The sequence below is a fragment of the Myodes glareolus genome, chromosome 13 (assembly GCF_982192425.1).
Source record: "Myodes glareolus chromosome 13, mMyoGla1.1, whole genome shotgun sequence".
NCBI classification, from domain to species: Eukaryota; Metazoa; Chordata; class Mammalia; order Rodentia; family Cricetidae; genus Myodes; species Myodes glareolus.
In genome coordinates, this window is record NC_142038.1 from 48,445,835 (window position 1) to 48,464,754 (window position 18,920).

Below are 18,920 nucleotides of genomic sequence, written 5' to 3' on the forward strand. Positions count from 1 at the left end.
TATCTTATCTCTCACCTAACTCTAACAGGGAAAGGGGGGGCCTGCACTTCTAAAGCCGCTCCTTAGGGAACAAGCTCACTGCTCACTGTGCCCCAGATGACAGTGCCAAAGCTCTGAGCACAACACCATCTAAACTCAGGGTTTCATCCACTGTGGCTGCAGGAACCTGGATGTGTGGCCTTTGCAGAAGGGAAACTGGGTCCAAACACAGCTACACTGTGAGAGATTTAACACAGCCTGAAGAAAAGACCTACAGGATGAATCGTGGAAAGGGGAGGGGCATTATGGAATAAGAGCCAGAGCCAGAAGGGTAGAAACCAGTCTGCCCTCACCCCTGCAGGTCATTAGTGTGGCTGAGATGGAACACCGCTTTAGCATCCCGCCTGAAGAAGGCATGAGGGGAGAAACACAAGAGACTGGGGTGGGAAGGGAGTCCATTTTGGAGCAAAGCTGCTCTGTGGGGAGCCACCTCACTGTAGGGTGCTGTCACTTTGTTCTAGAAGACTCTTTTCTTAGGCATGTTTTTCGTTTCCCCCCTTTGACAATGAGGTCTGGGTCTTCCCAGCACCTCTCTCTGTCCCTGCTTTCCTGTGGTCCCTCACGGGCCTCCCACACTTTCTGGCTTCCAAGAGCACCCTGAGGGTATCTGCCAGCAGGAAGCCAAAGCGGGAGGAAATCGACACAATCCCTAGATGACATAAGTCCGCTGACGCGCTGCCAACTCAGCCTATTGAACATGCAACTGAAAAGCCAGCATTTCATTCAAAGTAGGTCACCTCCAAGTCTTGTAGATGTCAGCTGGCAGGTCACCACAGACCTAGAATGCGGAGCCAAGTAGTTAGCGGTTTCCCTTGGGGACAAGCTGAGGTCACACAGAAAGAGGAAAACTAAGAGGAGCTTGTAGGAATGGGTAAAATAGAACGGAGTAGGTAGGGGCCACTCATGGGCGAGCTGGGAAGGTGCGCCTGTCGAGGATGTGCAGTCTGTGGGTGCGTGTCCTGCCCCGCTCACGTGACACCTGGCACTCTAATCCCACACACTTACTCCTCTTTGCTGAATAAGGAGCAGAGCCTCCACGGAGGGACGAATGCCCCTTCAGAGAGCAAGCAATCTATTTGGCTGATGTCCTCATTTTGACCAAGCACTGTGTCAATCTCAAAGCTCACATGGGGAAAAAAATGCCTGGAAACTTCACAGGTATGGAAAAAAATGCAGTAACAGTGAGGGAATCTGTTGAGTACATGGCTCTGGGGTCAGCTGCACTTGGGCAGACACAAGGTTCTAGTTCTTATTTATTGTCCCCTTAAGGGACTTTTCTATGCTTGGCACGCTGAACCTCTTTAAGAAAGGTGCTGTCCAGCCTCGGTTTCTTGTGAGGACTGCAGCACAAGAGGCAACTTATGATGGACCCGGCACCAAGTTCGATCTTGGGGCTGTTACAACATTCCAATTCCTACTGCTACTGGGAATACTCATAACCGTGAGGTTCCCTGGGAGCTTGAGAATATACCTGAGTTTAGTTCATAACATGACCCACCCAGGATACCCACGCCTCATGGGCAGACTTTGAAGTCTGACACTTCTGAACGGGTAACTGGCAAGACACACCGTTTTTCATGGTGTTTTACATCCTCTATCATTTTCCCCTCCTGATCAACAACAGAGGAATATGGACCACAGAATATCACTAAATAGGCTGAAACAAGCTGAACACCCACACAAGCTCATCTCAAATTCTGCTTTCTAGAATACTAGTTACAGACTGTACTTAACATTACTAAGTGGTATAGAGTGGGGCAGGGTGAATACATTTGACTCTTGTGGGATCAAAAAAACTACAGCTGACATCACCTTTTCTCAACTTTTAGTATGCACTGATAGTCTTTGAGTCTTGGAGAAGGGGCTGTGGCATGGAACATTCTCTCTGTGTCTTGGCTCGACTTTTGAGGCGCGCCCTGCAGGATGCTTCCATAGCACAAGCTTTGAGAAAAGCTCATCTGTGTTCAAAAGGCCTGCAGGGTCAGTATCGGGCGAGTTGCTGGGTCTGCCCTTGATCCCGTATGTTCAACATCATTAATTTGTTGCCATGCTGATCAGACATGAAAATGATGCTCAGCTGCATGGGGAACCCAAGAGGAGAGGCAGTGCCAAGAGAACTGTGGTCTAACTCCGGGGACAGTCCATGAGAACAAAGCGGGTCCTGTATGTGTGACATTAAGAGCAAAACAAAGCAATCGGGATGGAAGAAAAGAAGGAAAAAGGCAGTACCTGGAAAAAGAATGTTCAGGCCTCTAATCTCAGATATGCAGGAGGTCGAGACAGGAGGAACAAGAGTTCAAGATCTGCCTGGGCTACAAAGTGAATGTTAGGCGAGCCTGGACAACCTAGTGAGACCCTGTCTCAAAATAAAAAGTGCATTTAAAGAATGAACGGCACCACTTAGTGGTAGAGCACTCGTTGAGAAGACGCAAGGTCCTAGGTTCAATTCCCAACATCACAAAAATAGCTGTTAAAAAAAAGACAGAGAAAATAAAAGACAATGCCATGTGTGGCGGTTTGTGCCTGTGGTTCTAGGATTCACTCTCTGAGTCCAGGACAGTCTGAGCTACAAAGTGATAACACCTATCTCAAAAAAGAAAAAGAAAAAGACAAACAAAAACTAAACAATAATAACAGAAGGCTGAAATACAAACAAACCTGGGCACCTCTAATGACCATGAAAAGAGAAGACAAAACTGTCCACTGTCATGGTAGCTGAATGTCTGGATTATGGCTTGTTCAAAGCTGCGACTAGCCCCTTGCCCCCAGTCAGAAAACATACAGTGAATAGCCCTCTAAGGTCCACTTGCTAAAGGTCTGATCCCCAGGGGTAGAACTACTGAAAGATGCAATGAACCTATGGGAAAAGGGATTCTGGGAGCTCCTTAGGAAGAAGGAACGATGGGACCCCCATCTCTTTGTTGTTGTTTGCTTACTTACGAGCTTCTTGGCCATAAGGCAAGCATTTCGACTCACTGCATGCTCCCATCATTACCAGCGAGCACTGTCAACAGAGGTTCAAAACAAACCATTATGCTGAGGCGATGGCTCAGCAGTTTAGATCACTGGCTGTTCTTGCAGAGGAACTGGGTTCAAGTCCAAGCACCCATGTAGCAGCTAACTAACCACCTATAACTCCAGTTCCAAAGGAACCGATGCCCTATCCTGACCTCCACAGTGGGCACAGGCACATGTGTGACAAACATACATGCAGACAAAACATTTCTATACAAAAACTATTTCTTAAAAAAGAAAATGGTACCCTCAACCATGACCTGGAACCTGAGTCAAGCCAAGCATACTGATACCTACCTGTAATTCCAGCAGTTGGGAGGCTGAGACAGGAGGATCATGAATTGGAAGCCACTCTGTGTGTAATGAATTTAAGCTCAGTCTAAGATACAAGTTAGATTCTGGCTCAAAGGGGGTGGTGGATACAAAGAGCCAAAATACATTTTTTTCTTTGTAAGTCCAACATTTCAAGTAATCTGTTATAGTAACAAATTTTGTGTGTTCCTTAAAAATTTTTTTTCTTTAGTGGCCTTGGTGGCTCACACCTGCAATCCCAGCACTTGGATCACAGTTGAAGGCTAGCCTTGGCTACATAGTGAAACCCTGTCTTAAGAGAAAAACAAAGTGGGGAAGAGGAGGGAGCTCAACGGGCAAAGGTGTCTGCTGTCAAACCTGACAGCCTAAGATCAATCCCTAGGACCCACATATGGGAAAGGAGACCCAACTCCCACAGGCTGCTTCTGAACTCTCTGTGCACGCTGTGCCGCGCCCACCCCTACTCCACCCCCATACGCAGAATAAATAAATACACTAGAAAAAAACTAATCTACACCATTAATATTTCAAACTGGTAGTCTGATCAAGCAGACTCAGGTTTCCAAAGATGTGGCACTTTTAAGAAGAGCAAAAAAAAAATCAAGAAGAGATTTGTTACCTTTCCTACTGCAAGACGACTCCTGGGAGGAAACCTCTATCCATGGCCGGGACTGCCAAGCTTAGCGGGACACAGATAACTAAGAAAAACTGTTAAGATGACAAAGGTGCCCCAAACCAGTGGTCCAGTGTTGTGGAATATTCCTTTACACTCTGTGAGGATGTGTCACTGTGATTGGTTTAAGAATAAGCTAAACAGCCAATAGCTGGACAGGAGGTATAGGTGAGACATCTGGACAGACAGAACTCTAAGAAGAAGAGAGGCAGATCACCAGCCAGATAGAGTGAGCAGGATGGGGAATCCAGAGTAAAGGTAACCAAACCACATAAAAGAACACAGATTAAAAAATATATATGGGTTAATTTAAGTTATAAGAACTAGTTGAGAACAAGCCTAAGCTAAGGCCAAGCTTTCATAACTAATAAGAAGTCTCCATGTCATTTTTTGTTAGCTAGCGCCCAAAGAAACATCCATCTACACCAAAGAGATTATAGAAAAGAAATAAACAGATGAGATGTGCAGAAACCTGGGAGAGTCTGGCCTTCTGATGGCACAACACCTTCCCTGGAGAAGATGTAAACCACTCTACCCCCTTCCTAATGTTCCAGTGACAAAACGGTACCATTCCACCAGTGTGCGTTCTGGGAAACCAATGAATTTATTAGGCTTCCTTACAGAGCAAAGAAGTGAGACTATAGGCAGAATCATGGATGGCTTGAAAGCAGCCACACTGGAAGGGCTGCACCCCGCAAAGACAACATCTCCCCAATGGTCATATCTCCTTGTACTCCCCCGCAGTGTAAACAAGCCCCCTCCCTGAGCCCCAAGACCTTGTGCAATGAGGGCAGAACCGTATACAACTGGTTGGGAAGAAGCTGCAAGTGGCTGGATGCTCCAGGGTGGGTCCCATGACCCTCTCAACTCTTCTTCTATGATGTTAGGTCAAGGGTCAACAAGCTCAGCTATAATCTTTGCGTGTGGGCACAGCTGTTCTAGTGAAGACAGTGGTAGTTTGCCTAGAAGGATATTTATATATGCCCTCCACACAGACAAGTGAGGGAACAACACAGCATGCCATGGAGATCCAAGGAGAAGACATTGCTTCTCCAGCTTCATGTGGGCGTGTCCAACCTGCTGGAAGGCATCAACTCAACAAAAGGACACCACACCCTCATTCCTGCCATCAGGAAACATAGGCCACCTAGCAAGGGAAGCGCCTTACATCCCAAAACTAGCTGAGTCTTTTCAAGGAAGTGAAGACGTCTGTCTCAGTCGCTCCTGGGCTGCCACAGAGACTCAAGGTCATTCCGAATTAAAACCTGGTCTCAGGACAAGGAACAGAAGCAGCACTTGCTAGAGAGATAGTCTCCTGGGTGACTCACAGCATGTCAGCCTGGAAGAAGCATTCCTTTGAGATACTCAAGGCTCTGTTAAGGGAGAAAATCAAATATCATGGTCCCTCCGCAGCCAATAAAGCACTTCAACTTCAGAAAGATGCCCTTTGAGGCTCTGTGAGTCTGAATTTCAAGGTCACGGTTGGGAGAGTCTGGTTCTAAAGACTTGCTCATTCTATATCCTTTCCGAGGTTACCAGTGGAGAACAAAGTAGAAGACACCATGTCCAGAATGCATAGAGGGACAAATTAAAACATAGTTATCATTATATTGTAACAGTGGTAACTGACAGAAATCCAGAACCACCTAGGAGGCAGCTTCTGGGAGCTTCTGGGCATGTCTGTGAAGGAATATCTGCCTGTATTAATTGAGAGTGGAAAGAGCCATGGGCAGCAGCACTTCGCAGTCCCAAGTCTCAGACTGAACAAACAAGAAGACACAAGTTCTAACCCCAGCATCCATCTTTGTTTCCTCACTGTGCTGAGCCACCTCATTCTACCACCGCATCTTCTCTGCCATGGTGAATGTATCTCACACTGTGAGCCCACACAACCCCTTCCTGAAGTCGCTTCTGTGGGCAGGTCCTGTCACAGGATCAAGACAAGCCACCAATATAGTGACCATTTCCCCTTTTCTCCAACTTTGTGTGTGTGTGTGTGTATGTACACATACATGTGCACGTGTGCGTATACATACATGTATGTGTGCAATGTGCTGTGGTACCCATGTAGCCAGAGGATAACTTTTCTGGGTTCAGTTCTTCTACCATGTGGGTCCCAGAGATGGAACACAGGCTGTGAGACCTGGCAGCAAGCACCCTTACCCCCCTCAGTCACCTGGGCAGCTCTTCCCTCCCCCAACTCCCCTTTGGCGCTGGTGAACACACACAGGGCCTGTTACCCCAACCCCATGACCATACTCCTTAGTAACAGATATATTTGTCAAGTACTCCAGTGTAGTGCCATATACACTGTAAAGTGCTTTTTAAATCCCTTGTCTTACCCAATCCTCATAATAACCCCGTAGGATAAGTGCTATAATTTCCTTCCCCTACTTTACAGATAAACCGAAGACTCGAGCATAAATGACTCAGGTCTGCACAGTTAGCAAATGGGGCACTAGGTCTCTAAACCAAGTTCAAGTCCTTGACCACTAAGCCCCATGCCTATCTCCCATAGAGGAAATTACTTGTTTCCTTCTGCGTTCACTGCGCAGACAAGGCAGTCTGAAAGCCTTCAGGTTCCCCCCAGGCTCACCACGTTACCGAGGGATACAGTCAGGCTGCTGGCCGGCTGGCTCAGACACAGGTGCACCCGGGGATCAAGCCTCAGGCCTCCATTATGCCGTGTTCATTACACAGGAAGACTCCGAGGTCATGCTTTCAAATCCCAACCCTTTCCTCATTATCTGCCCCCAGCATCAGCGTTCTTCCAAGTCCTGTATTGACTCGCTTCGCTCCTGGCTGCCGGCCCATCTCCATTAGATCCCAGGCATTTGAGTAAAGTACACAGCTATCCAGTTCTGACTGAACGGAATTGACTCGCCATCCCTCCTCTATAATTTTGGGCAGAGTCTGAGAGGATTTAGAAGGTGTCATTGACTTGGAATTACAGTTCATTGTTACAGAATGAATTTCCGGACTCTGCTGAAGAAAGCTGGGCACCCCCCCACACACACACACACACACACACACATACACAAGCAGCTTTGTTCCCATCAAAGTGTCCCTCTAATTGCACCATGCACATTCGCTTAGGACTGTGCCGATTCTCAAGGCAGAGCTGTATCAAAGGAAACTCGGTTTCCCATGGTGCATCGCGTCTGCGCCTTCACGTGGGCATTGATCTCGGCCGTGCATTCTCGCTTCCGCTACTGTTACTATTTACTTCAAACTCTTTGCAGGCCTTTGTCTGATACAGGGCGGCCAAGTCTTGCAGGCTATTTTGCATAGCATCAAGCTAGGCTCTTCACCCTGCTGAGGTGACATAAATGGTCACAGACTGACCGGGTTGATAGCTGACTGACTGTACTTTCCATATTACACATCTGTCACTTGCCCAGAGTGAATTCACGCTTCTAGATATGGGCACTCATTAGAAGGAGGGACTTGGGGGAAAGTCCTAACTAAGCCTGTGGAGATCTTGGAGCAGATGGTGCTGAGTTAAAAACAAAACAAAAACCATAACATTATGGCTTCAGCCTCAGAAGATGTAACAATAAAACCCACTCCCGAGGTCAGCCTAAGCCGCTAATCCCCCCAGCACAGCTGGAAACACAAAAGCTCCTTCCAGCTCAGGCCCCCAACTCACCTGGTGGGACAACAGACAAGACAAAGTCCCCTTCTTCAGCTGCCCTGCTACCTCTTGCCCCATCTCCCAAACCACTTAAGGAGAATATTAGGGGTGTTCAAACTTGCCAGAAAAATTGAAAAAAACTGTACAATTTTCTTACAATGACTATAACAATGAAAAGAAAGACATAAAAAAGAAACACCACAAACTTCACACACTTTGGTGATCCCAGCTAGAAAAAGCAAGGCATTTTCTCCAAGTATAATTTTTTAATAAAACTGTTAAAATTTTTAGTTTTTAAAATTTACATTTATTCTGTGTGTGTGCAGGCAAAGGACAACCTGAAAGGGCTGGTTCTCTCTCTCCACCTTGTGTGTGGGTCTGGGGATCAGACTCAGACTGGGCCATCTCATAGACTCAAAACTTTTTTAACTTCTAGGTGCTAACAGAGTGCTCAAATTGTTATCAGTCTTTCCTGCCCAGCACTCAGGAGGCAGAGGCAGGTGTATCTCTGAGTTCCAGGCCAGCCTGATCGACTAGTAAAAGGCTAGTCAGATGCACAATGAGACTCTGTCTCAAAATAATAAAAATGTATTTTTCACCAGAGCTGACTGTGATTGTGGCCACCTCCAACCCCAGCCCACAGGAAACAGAAGTGATGAGGTGGAGAGTTTGAGGCTGACCTGGGCTACGCAGTAAGACACAAATCCTGGGTGACAGTCTCTCTGACCAAAGCCTTCACCAAAGGCGCCCTGCAGTTGTAGTTTGGCTATCTGGCACTCTCTCCGGATGTCTTCTGCATGGCTGGCTAATTTGACCACCACAGTCTCTAACTGGCCTTCTAGCAGAATCTCCCCAAACCACACAGTAGGAAATAAAGCAATACCGAAAGGTCAGCCCCAGGACATGGCAAAGTTCAGAAGGGAACACGGCCTGGTCCAGATTTCCTCCCCTTCACATTAAAAATGAGGCTGAAGTCATAGTGAGAGATGAGCAAGACACTGGGGTGTCACTGCTTAGCAAGGGGACAGTAATGCACTCTCCATTTTTCTAAAAATCTAGAGGAGGAGCCAGGCAGTGGTGGTGCACGTGTACAGGGGGAGCCAGGTGGTGGTGGTGCACGTGTACAGGGGGAGCCAGGCGGTGGTGGTGCACGTGTACAGGGGAAGCCAGGCGGTGGTGGTGCATGTGTACAGGGGGAGCCAGGCGGTGGTGGTGCATGTGTACAGGGGGATCCAGGAGGTTGTGGTGCACACGTAGAGGGGGAGCCAGGCGGTGGTGGTGCACGCATAGAGGGGAAGATAGGTGGTGGTGGGGGAGTCAGACGGTGGCGGTGCATGCAGTTAACCCCAGCACCCGGAAATCACAGGCAGGTGGATCCTTGTGAGTTAGAGGGGAGCCTCGTCTACAGAGCGAGTTCCGGGACAGCCAGGACTACAAATAAATAAATAAGGAAGGAAGGAAGGAGGGGAGGGAAGAGAGGTTGGCCACAATCATACAACTGGGACCCAGAAACTGAAGATTAAAGGAGCAGAGCTTAAATGTGGGTTGGTGGGACATTAGGCTCCACATTCAATGCTCAGATTCAAAACAAACACACACGGGGCGGGAGGGGGGGGAGGGGATGGGTTACTAGGTAAAGTGAGCGGGACACTCAGGCGCTGGCCAGACAGGGCACCAAGCAAATGTGTGATAGGGAATGCACCCTGTCCTTGGCTGAGATCTCAAGAGAAGTCAGCCTTCTCTTGATGCCGGCATAGCTTCCACTTTTAAATGCAGGCTCGGAAGTTTGAGGGGCAATAATCGGGCCCTACCATGAACAGTGTGAACCCTCAAGTTCAGCCAGTTCTTTAACCTCAGGTTTTCGTTGTTTTTACAAACGACTTTGGGTATCTTATTTAATCTTTTCATGTTTCATGTTTCCCATCTGGAATAAAAAAAGATATTTTGCTTCCAGGACTATTGTAAAGATAAAAAAGGGGGCGGGGAGACGTGCCCCCAGATTCTGGGGTCTGCAGGGTTCCCATTCAAGCAGGAGCCGCCAATCCGGGCCTCAAGCAGCTAAGCAGGAACATGGGATTCTAACACTGGTTCACAGTGGAACTACAGTCAGGCCCCCACCCCATGCCATTTGGCTGGGGTAGACAGAAAGCAGCCAAACACACCAACCAGGGCACTGTAAGAATCTCCTTGTGATGAGAAAGCATGGCATAGTCTTGTGTCATGGTGATCTGAAGGAGACCGGAAGACCTACACACAGGCTGAGGACTGCCCACCCCAGGCTTCGAAGAGAAAACACACCAGCCAGAAGGCCAGAAGGCCACTGTTACAGTGAACAGAGGAACAGTGTGGGGAGAGAGAGAGAGAGAGAGAGAGAGAGAGAGAGAGAGAGAGAATGGTTCAAACCCTATGGACAGAGGCAGAAGCCAGGAAGAAGAGGAAGGGAGTGGGCCGAGATGGTAAGGGAGCTGACCCTTTGGCCAGCAGCAACACACAGGAAGGCCAGCCTGGTACTTTGTCTGGGCAGCACAGCAGAGATGACCCTGTTGATGAAAGCACAGGTGAGCCAACCCTTAGGACAGGAGTGTGGGAGACCTAGCCCCACCCCTCATCTGACACATGGCTGCGGTCCTGGCAAGGTGCAGGGCCTGCTCTCCAGAATGTTGCAGCTGGTGGGGGGCAGGAGAGAGATCCCCCAGTTAACACATGGGGCAGGAGGGCCACCCACCAGCTGCAAGAGCAGACTGTCTACCTCACCAGGACATCACCATGGAGCCAACATGGTTAGCACAGGTCCGAAACTGTGACCATGGAAAAGCTGTCCCCATTTCCATCTGGCCGACCAACCCTACAGCTGAACAAGCCCAGACCCAGGGTGATGATTTGGCCTGCCCCAACATCCACCCCATCTATGATCTGCTGGAGCACATGAAGGAACCTGACCCTCAGACCCGAAGCTGCAGGATCTCCACAGCACAGGATACCAGTGGGATGTCCAGGAAGAATCCTAGTGGGGGCCATTCATCAATTATGTAGTGGAGACCAGGGGCCTCGGACCAGGATCAGATCAATGGCCCTTTGCAATGAACACTTGCAAGTAGAGATGGATGGACCAAGGGGTATACAGTGTGACTTGTTGGGTCACATTGCAGCTTCCATGAAGAGATTTTTAATTCCTTCCTTTTTTTTATTTTTCTCATTTTATTTTCTTCCTTTTTTTTCTCTTGAATTTTGTTTTATTCAAGTGGGGGGAGTTCAGGGGCAGAGGGCAGATTCAAAGGGATTCATTCCCTAATGAATGGGATCAAAATACATGATGTAAAAAAACACCTAGGATAAATAAACTTTATTTTAAAAAAGAATTTAAAAACACACATAAAGCTAGGCGGCGGTGGTACACGCCTTTAATCCCAGCACTCGGGAGGCAGAGGCAGGCTGATCTCTGTGAGTTGAGGCCAGCCTGGTCTACAAGAGTTAGTTCCAGGACAGCCACCAAAGCTACAGAGAAACCTTGTCTCAAACAACAACAACAACAACAACACATAAATGTGTGTGTGTGTGTGTGTGTGTGTGTGTGTGTTGAACAGTGTCTAGCACATGGAAACACTATACGTTTTGGTTTTTTAACTATTACCATCTGTGGTGGCTTGAACAAGAATAGCTCCCACAGGCGCATATATTTCATATATTTGAATGCTTGGTCATTAGTGATTAGCACCCCTTGGGAGGGATTAGGAGGTATGGCCTTACTGAAGAAGTAGGTGTGGCCTTGTTGGAGGAAGTGTGTGAAATTGAGGTTTCAAAAGCCCAAGTCAGGCCCAGGATATCCATCTCTTCCTGTTGCCTGCGGATTGGGCAACTCTCAACTTCTTCAAAACCATGTCTGCTTGCAGGCAACCAAGCTCCCTGCCATGACGACAGACTAAACCTCTGAAACTGTAGGTGAGCATTCCCTTCTAAGAGCTGCCATGATCACAGCGTCTCTTTGCAACAGGACAGACTAAGACATCACTACTACTTTGCAAGTTCTCAACCTTGTGGTCTCAGCCCTTTTGGGGCCCCGATGACCCTTTCACAGGGGTCACATATCAGATATCCTGGATATCAGATATTTACATTATGATTCATAACAGTAGCAAAATTACTGTTATGAAGTAGCAACAAAATGATATTCTGACTGGGTGTCGCCACAACATGAGGAGCTGTATGAAAGGGTCGCAGCATTAGGAAGGTTGAGAACCACTGGGGTAGAACAAAAGATGCTTCTTTTCAGAGGGTTCCACCTAAATACCACACTGAAACTACATCAGCCTGGGCTACAGTCACAGGACAGTGTATCTCAGTCCCCCTAGCTGTGAAGATCAGGTAAGAAATTCGTGTCCAGCTTCCAGCAACCAGACCCACATGAGATGCTAGGTACTCTTCAAGGCATGCCCATGGCCACTCTCCTCCCCTCTCACTCCCTCCCTCCCTCTCTCTGCTTTCCTCCCTCCCCCTCCCTCCTCTCTCACATGCACATGCATGCACACACGGGCACTCACCCTGGAGATTTTCTTCCAGGCAGATAGAGAAGCTCAGGATGCCTTCTTAGTCAGCACTTTTGGTCAGAGACATTCTGGGCACAAAGAAATCGGGAGAAAAGTCTGACTCTGTTTGGAAATTCCCAGTGTTTTGGGCCTTAGGGCTACCGTGATAGTAGCTGGGCTATGGGTTCCTTACGGTTAGCGATGGCTGGGTATTTTCATAGCGAGTCAGGCAACCCAGAGCTGAAGGGTTATCTGAGAGGCCCTGGCTTTCTGAGCGGATGCAGCTGTACAAAGACCAAACTGGTCCCTTGTTCTGTGATTGTTTCTCACCAGTCCATGCAAGCCCCCTATCCTTCCACATACTGCAAAGCATTGCCTCAGGCCCTTCCTCCAGTTCCTACTGAGCTACCACTTATACATCTGCTAGCACTTAACAACAGGAGGCTTAATTAAAAGGAGAAAAAAAAAAGGGAGAGAGAAGGCGGAGGGAGACAGTGACTAGGAAATGGAATTGTATCTCCAATCTGTATTAAACTCTTCCTTTCCGCGTTTGACTCCTTTAATCTACCCTAATTTCTTCCAGCTGCTGGGCTGTCCCTCCCCCGAGAAGCAACAACAACAAAAACAAACAGGAATCACTGTCTTTGGGGCCCTTGGCATTTATACCTCTCAATCATTCGATAATACAGATGTAACTAAACCACTTCTGAGGGTGATGAGGAACCCACAGTCAAAAAGGGAGGTTATGAATCTTCCCAAGCCAGCCAGTCCATGGTGGCGCATGCCTTTAATCTCAACACTTGGGAGGCAGAGGCAGGTGGATCTCGTGTGTTCAATACTATACTATATATATATATATACTATGTACAGAGTTCTAAGTTTCTTTGGTTTCTCAAAAACCAACCAAACAAAAAATCTTGCCCAAGATCACACAGTTTATAGCTGATAAAGCCAGGAGTCAGGAGGAATCCATGCCTCCAAAGCTCATCAGCCACCTTTACCATCTGCCTGAAACTGGACTTTTCTAGTGCGGACCCTGGGCTGGAAGTCATGGGAAGGAAACCTCAGTCTACAGCCTCTGACTTAGTGGACACTGCGTCTTGCTTCCTTGGACTTAAGTCTCTGTGCCCTCCACCTCTAAAATGATATTCGAAGGTAAAAACAAGACCAGAAAGGTGAAAGTGACATTTTTTATGGAAGATGCTACCAAAATCCACAATGGCATAATCAGCCTAAGAATCGCGTTTTTCAAGACGTCTGAAATGCATTTACACAGTAAACTTTCCCGTCAGATGTGTTTTCCTCATTTCCATGGTGCTTTTTAAATTACAGAAGCAAAGCAAGCTCATATCGAACAGACAAGTCCACCACATAAGAATGAAAGCAAAGCTTCCTCCAGCGTGTTCTAATGCCCCAGTCTTTCTGGGTCTTAGGGATTGTTGTTGTTTTTGATTCTCCCCTTCTGAGGACAAGAACTCCACCACTGAGCTACACCCACAGTTCTAGGTTTTCTTAAGAATACATCAATGCTGGACGGTGGTGGCACATGCCTTTAATCCCAGCACTCAAGAGGCAGAGGCAGGCGGATTTCTGTGAGATCGAGGCCAGCCTGGTTCACAGAGCCAGTTCCAGGACAGGTTCCAAAACTACAGAAAAAGCCTGTCTCGGAAGGAAAAAAAAAAGAATATATCAATACAGTGTGTGTGTGTGTGTGTGTGTGTGCTCCCAAGTGTGCACCAGATGTCTGCCCACTTGTAACTGGGCACGCAGAAGCTGAGGCAAGAGACTGGTAGCAGTTCTAGGCCAGCTGGACTTCATAACAAGGATTTCTCAAATACAAAACAAACACTGCACATATCCATATCTATACATTTTTGTTTCTTGAAATCAGAATCTTATTCTGTAGGAATTTTGGGTTGGTTTTGTCATTTTCTAATATTGGGGACAAAATCCACAGCTTCACTCATTCTAGGTTGAACACCCCACAGTCTTGCCATAGTCCATAGTTTTAAAACTTCTCATTTTGGACTGGAGAGATGGTTCATTGGCTAAGAGCACAGGCTGCTCTTGCAGAGGACCCAGGTTCAATTCCTAACACTCAGATGGTAATTCACACTGCCTGTAACTCCAGTTCCAGGGGATCTGACACCCTCACACAGACATACATGCAGGCAAAACACCAATGCACATAAAATAAATCTTTTTTAAAAAACCAGCTCATTTTGCTCAGTGTTACATTTATTTATGTATCTCCACACTGATCTGCGCATAGCCATCTGTCTTCTAAACTAACACAAGCAACTGCATTATATGCATGGATTGAGATCTACTTACCCAGTTTCCTGTCGAAGAACATTTGGCTCATGACTCTTTGATGTTGTAATTCCACGGACTATGTTAAGAATCGCTAAAGGCGGTCTATGAGGAAAAAGAGAAAATATTTGTCACTTGTGTCTCTGGTCAGAGGTTAATTTCCAAAACATGTAAGGAACTTCCATAATGCAATAACAACAACAACAAGAAGAAATAATAGTCCAATATAAAAGCAGACATTTCTCTAATGGAGACACACCAATAGCCAACAGCTATGTGCAAAGATGCTTGAATAGGTGAGTGTGGCGGCCTACACCTTCAACCCTAGCACTTGGGAGGTAAAGGCAAGAGGACCCCAAATTTGAGACCAGTTTGAGCTGCACATAGAGACTCTATGAGGATGAGGAGGGGGAGAGGAAGGAAAAGGGGTAGAAGGAGAAGGAGGAAGAGAGGAGGAGGAAGCAGCAGCAGAAGCCACTGCCTTACCAGAGCCAATCAGCAGAGCTATTATAAAGCAACAGAAAACAGCAAGTAGATGGGAAGCTGCACTGCTGGTGAGAATGATAGTAGGCCATGGAAAACGGCATGGGAATGCTAAGATCTTAAAGCTAGAACTACCCTTTTTTCCAACAACCCCACTGCTTGGGATAAATCTAAAGGCACTGCAAATGGGATCTTGGCCTGGCAAGATGGCTCAAGAGGAAAAGACACCTGCTTTTGCACGAGCCTGCTCTGAGTTTGATCCTTGGAACCCATGTAAATAAAGACGAAAGGAGAGAACCAATTCCACAAATGTGCACTCTGACCTCCATACCTGCACCTTGGCACACACACACACCCCACATCACATACAGATGCATGATAGATAGATAGATAGATAGATAGATAGATAGATAGATAGATAGATAGATAGATAGATGATAGATAATCTCAAAGAGATAGTAACACCACGTCATATTTCCAGCAATATAGAGAACCACACACCTATACCTACAACCCCAGCACTCAGGAAGAAGGTAGAGGCAGGAGGATCAGGAGTTCAAGGCCAGTCTGAGCTACGTGAGACCTATCTAATAAAACCAAAATAAAAGAGATCTGGGGACAACCTAAATATCTATTTAGGAATGAATAGTTTCTTTTGTATATACTATACAGATAAAATATAATTGTATTCAACCTCACACTTTTAATCTCAGCACCTGGGCAGATGGGTGGGTGGGCAGGCAGGCAAGAAAACAGAAAGAATGAAAGTTAGCATAGCAGTGTACACCTGTGATCCCAGCACTAGGGAAAGGGTATCAAGAGGCTTCTCAGTCTGATGCTAGCCTGGGCTACACCATAAGGTCCTGTCTCAAAAATAAGGAAATTGGGGTGGGGGGATCTCTAGCTAACAGTACACATGATGATTACTGTTGAGTCAGTTTGACAGAACTAGAGTCACCTAGGGGACCAGGCTCTGGGCATGCCTGTTGGGGGCTATCGTCACCTCAGTATCTGAGGTGGGACAATCATTTCCTGGCTGGGATCCTGGAGAGTGTGAGAACTGAGCTGAGCAGAAGTACCCATTCCTCGTTCTCGCCTGCCTGACACTGGATGCAATGGGGCTAGGTGTTGCCTGCTTTGAGTGAAGAGAAACCACTTCTCCCTGAAGCTGCTTTTGCCAGGTATTTGTGAGAGCAGCAGGGAAGAGCACTCGCCCTGTAACATGAGGGTCGGGCTGTTTGTTGGAATTTCTGTCCCGCCCAGTACCCCACAGCTGGCAAGCCCCAAAGAAAATCACACAGAGGACTCCATGAGATTACAAACTGATTGGCCCATTAGCTCAGGCTACCTATTAGCTCTTATAACTTATGTTAGCCCATTATTTTTATCTATGTTAGCCACACGGCTCAGTACCTTTCTCAGCGGAGCAGATTACATTTTGCTTCTCGGTGGTCTGGACAGAAATGGGAGGAATCAACTGATGGAGGAGGGTTATCTGTCTATTGTGTTAGTTTCATTGGTCACTAAAGAGACTGCCTTGGCCCCTTGATAGGACAGAAAATTAGGTAGGCGGAGTAAACAGAACAGAATGCTGGGAAGAGGGCAATGAGGCAGAAGCCATGGAACCAGCCACCAGGTCAGACATGCTGAATCTTTCCCGGTAAGCCACACCTCATGGTGTGATACAGATTAATAGAAATGGGTTAATATCAAGATATGAGAGTTAGTCAGTAACTAACTCTCTAGAGATAATGGGCCAGGCAGTGCTTAAATGAATACTATTTGTGTGTTGTTATTTCTGGGACTAAGCTAGCCATGCAGGAGCTGGGCGGGATGAAAAGCAGGCCTGCCCGCAGCCCCTCACTACAGATGGCGCCAATGTGGATAACTGAATCCACAGAAAGCTTGAGAAAGCTTGGGAACGAATAGAGTAAAGCATGTTTTGTTGGTAGCAGCAATTTCTCAGGTCTGCTCTGCTGGCTAGAGGCAAACAAGCGCTCTCATCTAAGAGAGGCTTCCTGACTCAGCTTTAGCTGTAAAACCCTGCAGCTCATTAAGAGGTCCTGCCATGAAACAATTAAACGGTGTTGATCAAAAGCTGAACGCATGCTTTTCGGTTTTCAGCCGTAGCAGGAAAAAAGCTGCGCTGTTTTAAAATGCCGGCTTTCTGGACTGTCCTGCCAGGGCAATCTCTGACTCTTTCAGGCAGGCAGTCCGACTGAGTGTGGTCTGTGAGCAGAATGTTGCAGTTTGCTTGCTGGCAAGGACCATGAAACGCCATAGAGTTGTGGCAGTGAACACAGCTCTGGCTGGTATCTCAGCCGTGAGGCTGGAAAGTTAAGAAATGGGCTGGATCTAGCTGTCAAAGCCACGGCTTTAATCCTCTCCTTAAAGACTCATGTGGTCAGAAAAAGAGAGATATACAGTAAAGAAAGATTCAAAGATGAAGAAAACCTCTAAATGTTTTACAGTGTGTTAAAAATATATGCAGTATAAAAGTTAAAGTTCTTAAAGTAAAAAAAGGAAGAAAGAAAGTAGTTGGGTGTGGTGGTACACACCTTTAATCCCAACACTTGGGAGGCAGAGGTAAATTGACCTCTGTGACTTTAAGGTGTGGTAGAACACGCCTTTAATCCCAAAGCCTGGGAGGCAGAGACAGACAGATCTCTGTGAGTTCAAGGTGTGGTAGCAAACACCTTTAATCCCAGCACTGGGGAGGTAGAGACAGGCAGATCTCTGAGTTCAAGGACAGCCTGGTCTAGAGTTATTCCAGGACAAAGATATACAGAGAACCTGTGTCAAAAAGTAAAAGTAAAAATAAAAGAAATAGAGGTTAAAAATAAAGTTGCATAAAGATGGAAAATACACAGAGAATCTTGATACTGTATGCTATTATGCTCTCTTTGAATTGTTTGAATGCTGAGGAAGGAGCAACAGCTGCTAAAAGATATTTGTTTATAAATGCTGCTGAACTAATCCAAGATAGATATGTTCAAAATACCTTGACTTCTGAATTTGGATCTAAGGACATGATACTTTGGAAAGGAGGTTCTTCTTTTGTTTTCACAGAGGATGAGACCCTGTGGATTGCGTCTATCCCAATATGGTATGATAGACCACGCCCTCCTGAAAGGTTTCTGTGAACACCCTCAAAAAATGTCTTCACTCAACTGCCGACTGAGATGAACCTGGCAGACAGGTTATACCATGAAAAACCTGATTAACTGCGCCCCTATACAGCAGGAAGAAGTTTGGAGAGAAATAACTACGTCCATATTCCCAAATATTGTTTATAAATGTTCTTTTACATTTAAAGGGGGATATGATATAGATATGAATAATTTGCTTTGTTATGGATTTTAAGGTCAATTTTGTTATATGTATATATATTTCTGATCTTGATTGATGTATTGTGATTGTATAGTTCATTTAAAAATGCAATGTATAATTAAAAATATAGGTTGTTAATGGATAATCATCGATAATAGTCAAGCTTGTAGTAATGTTAGTTTGATTTTGTAGATGTGCATAGATATATTTCAGAGAGACATTCTTCATATCTTTCAAAGACTACAGAACATAGCATTTAATGTTTTAATAACTTAGGACAATGAGACATGTCTGCTCCTGGCAGCACCAATCTACTTCAAGAGGAAGATGGGCATCGAAGAGGCTCCTTATGGAGCTGGTTAGCCATTTGGGCAAGAAACTGCTCTTGCCTGGACTGTTGTATAAGCTGGACACAGAGAACCCACAGAGAGAGGACTGCTGAACTTGCCTAAAGGTGAGATGATCTTTCGAGGTTCTTGATTCATGAAAGAGTCTGCGAGACATTCTGCAGGACATAGCAGATAGTGACTGAACTGCCTTTGAAATTTCCTGCTTCATGGAAATGTCTCTGGATATTATGGGCCTGAAGGCCAAAGAT

At 46.4% G+C, this 18,920-nt stretch overlaps 1 long non-coding RNA gene across 1 annotated transcript in view; it reads right to left on the reverse strand.

Moving 5' to 3' along the window:
* Positions 1 to 7,941: 7,941 nt before the first annotated feature.
* The window catches only part of LOC125390624 (uncharacterized), an 87,974-nt gene continuing 76,995 nt past the window's right edge, over positions 7,942 to 18,920 (reverse strand). Inside the window, exons 3-5 of the long non-coding RNA XR_015734710.1 lie at positions 14,531 to 14,614; positions 12,212 to 12,285; positions 7,942 to 10,213 (exon numbers count right to left, since the gene is read on the reverse strand). This is a non-coding gene — a long non-coding RNA (uncharacterized LOC125390624). The remainder of the gene's footprint in view (positions 10,214 to 12,211; positions 12,286 to 14,530; positions 14,615 to 18,920) is intronic.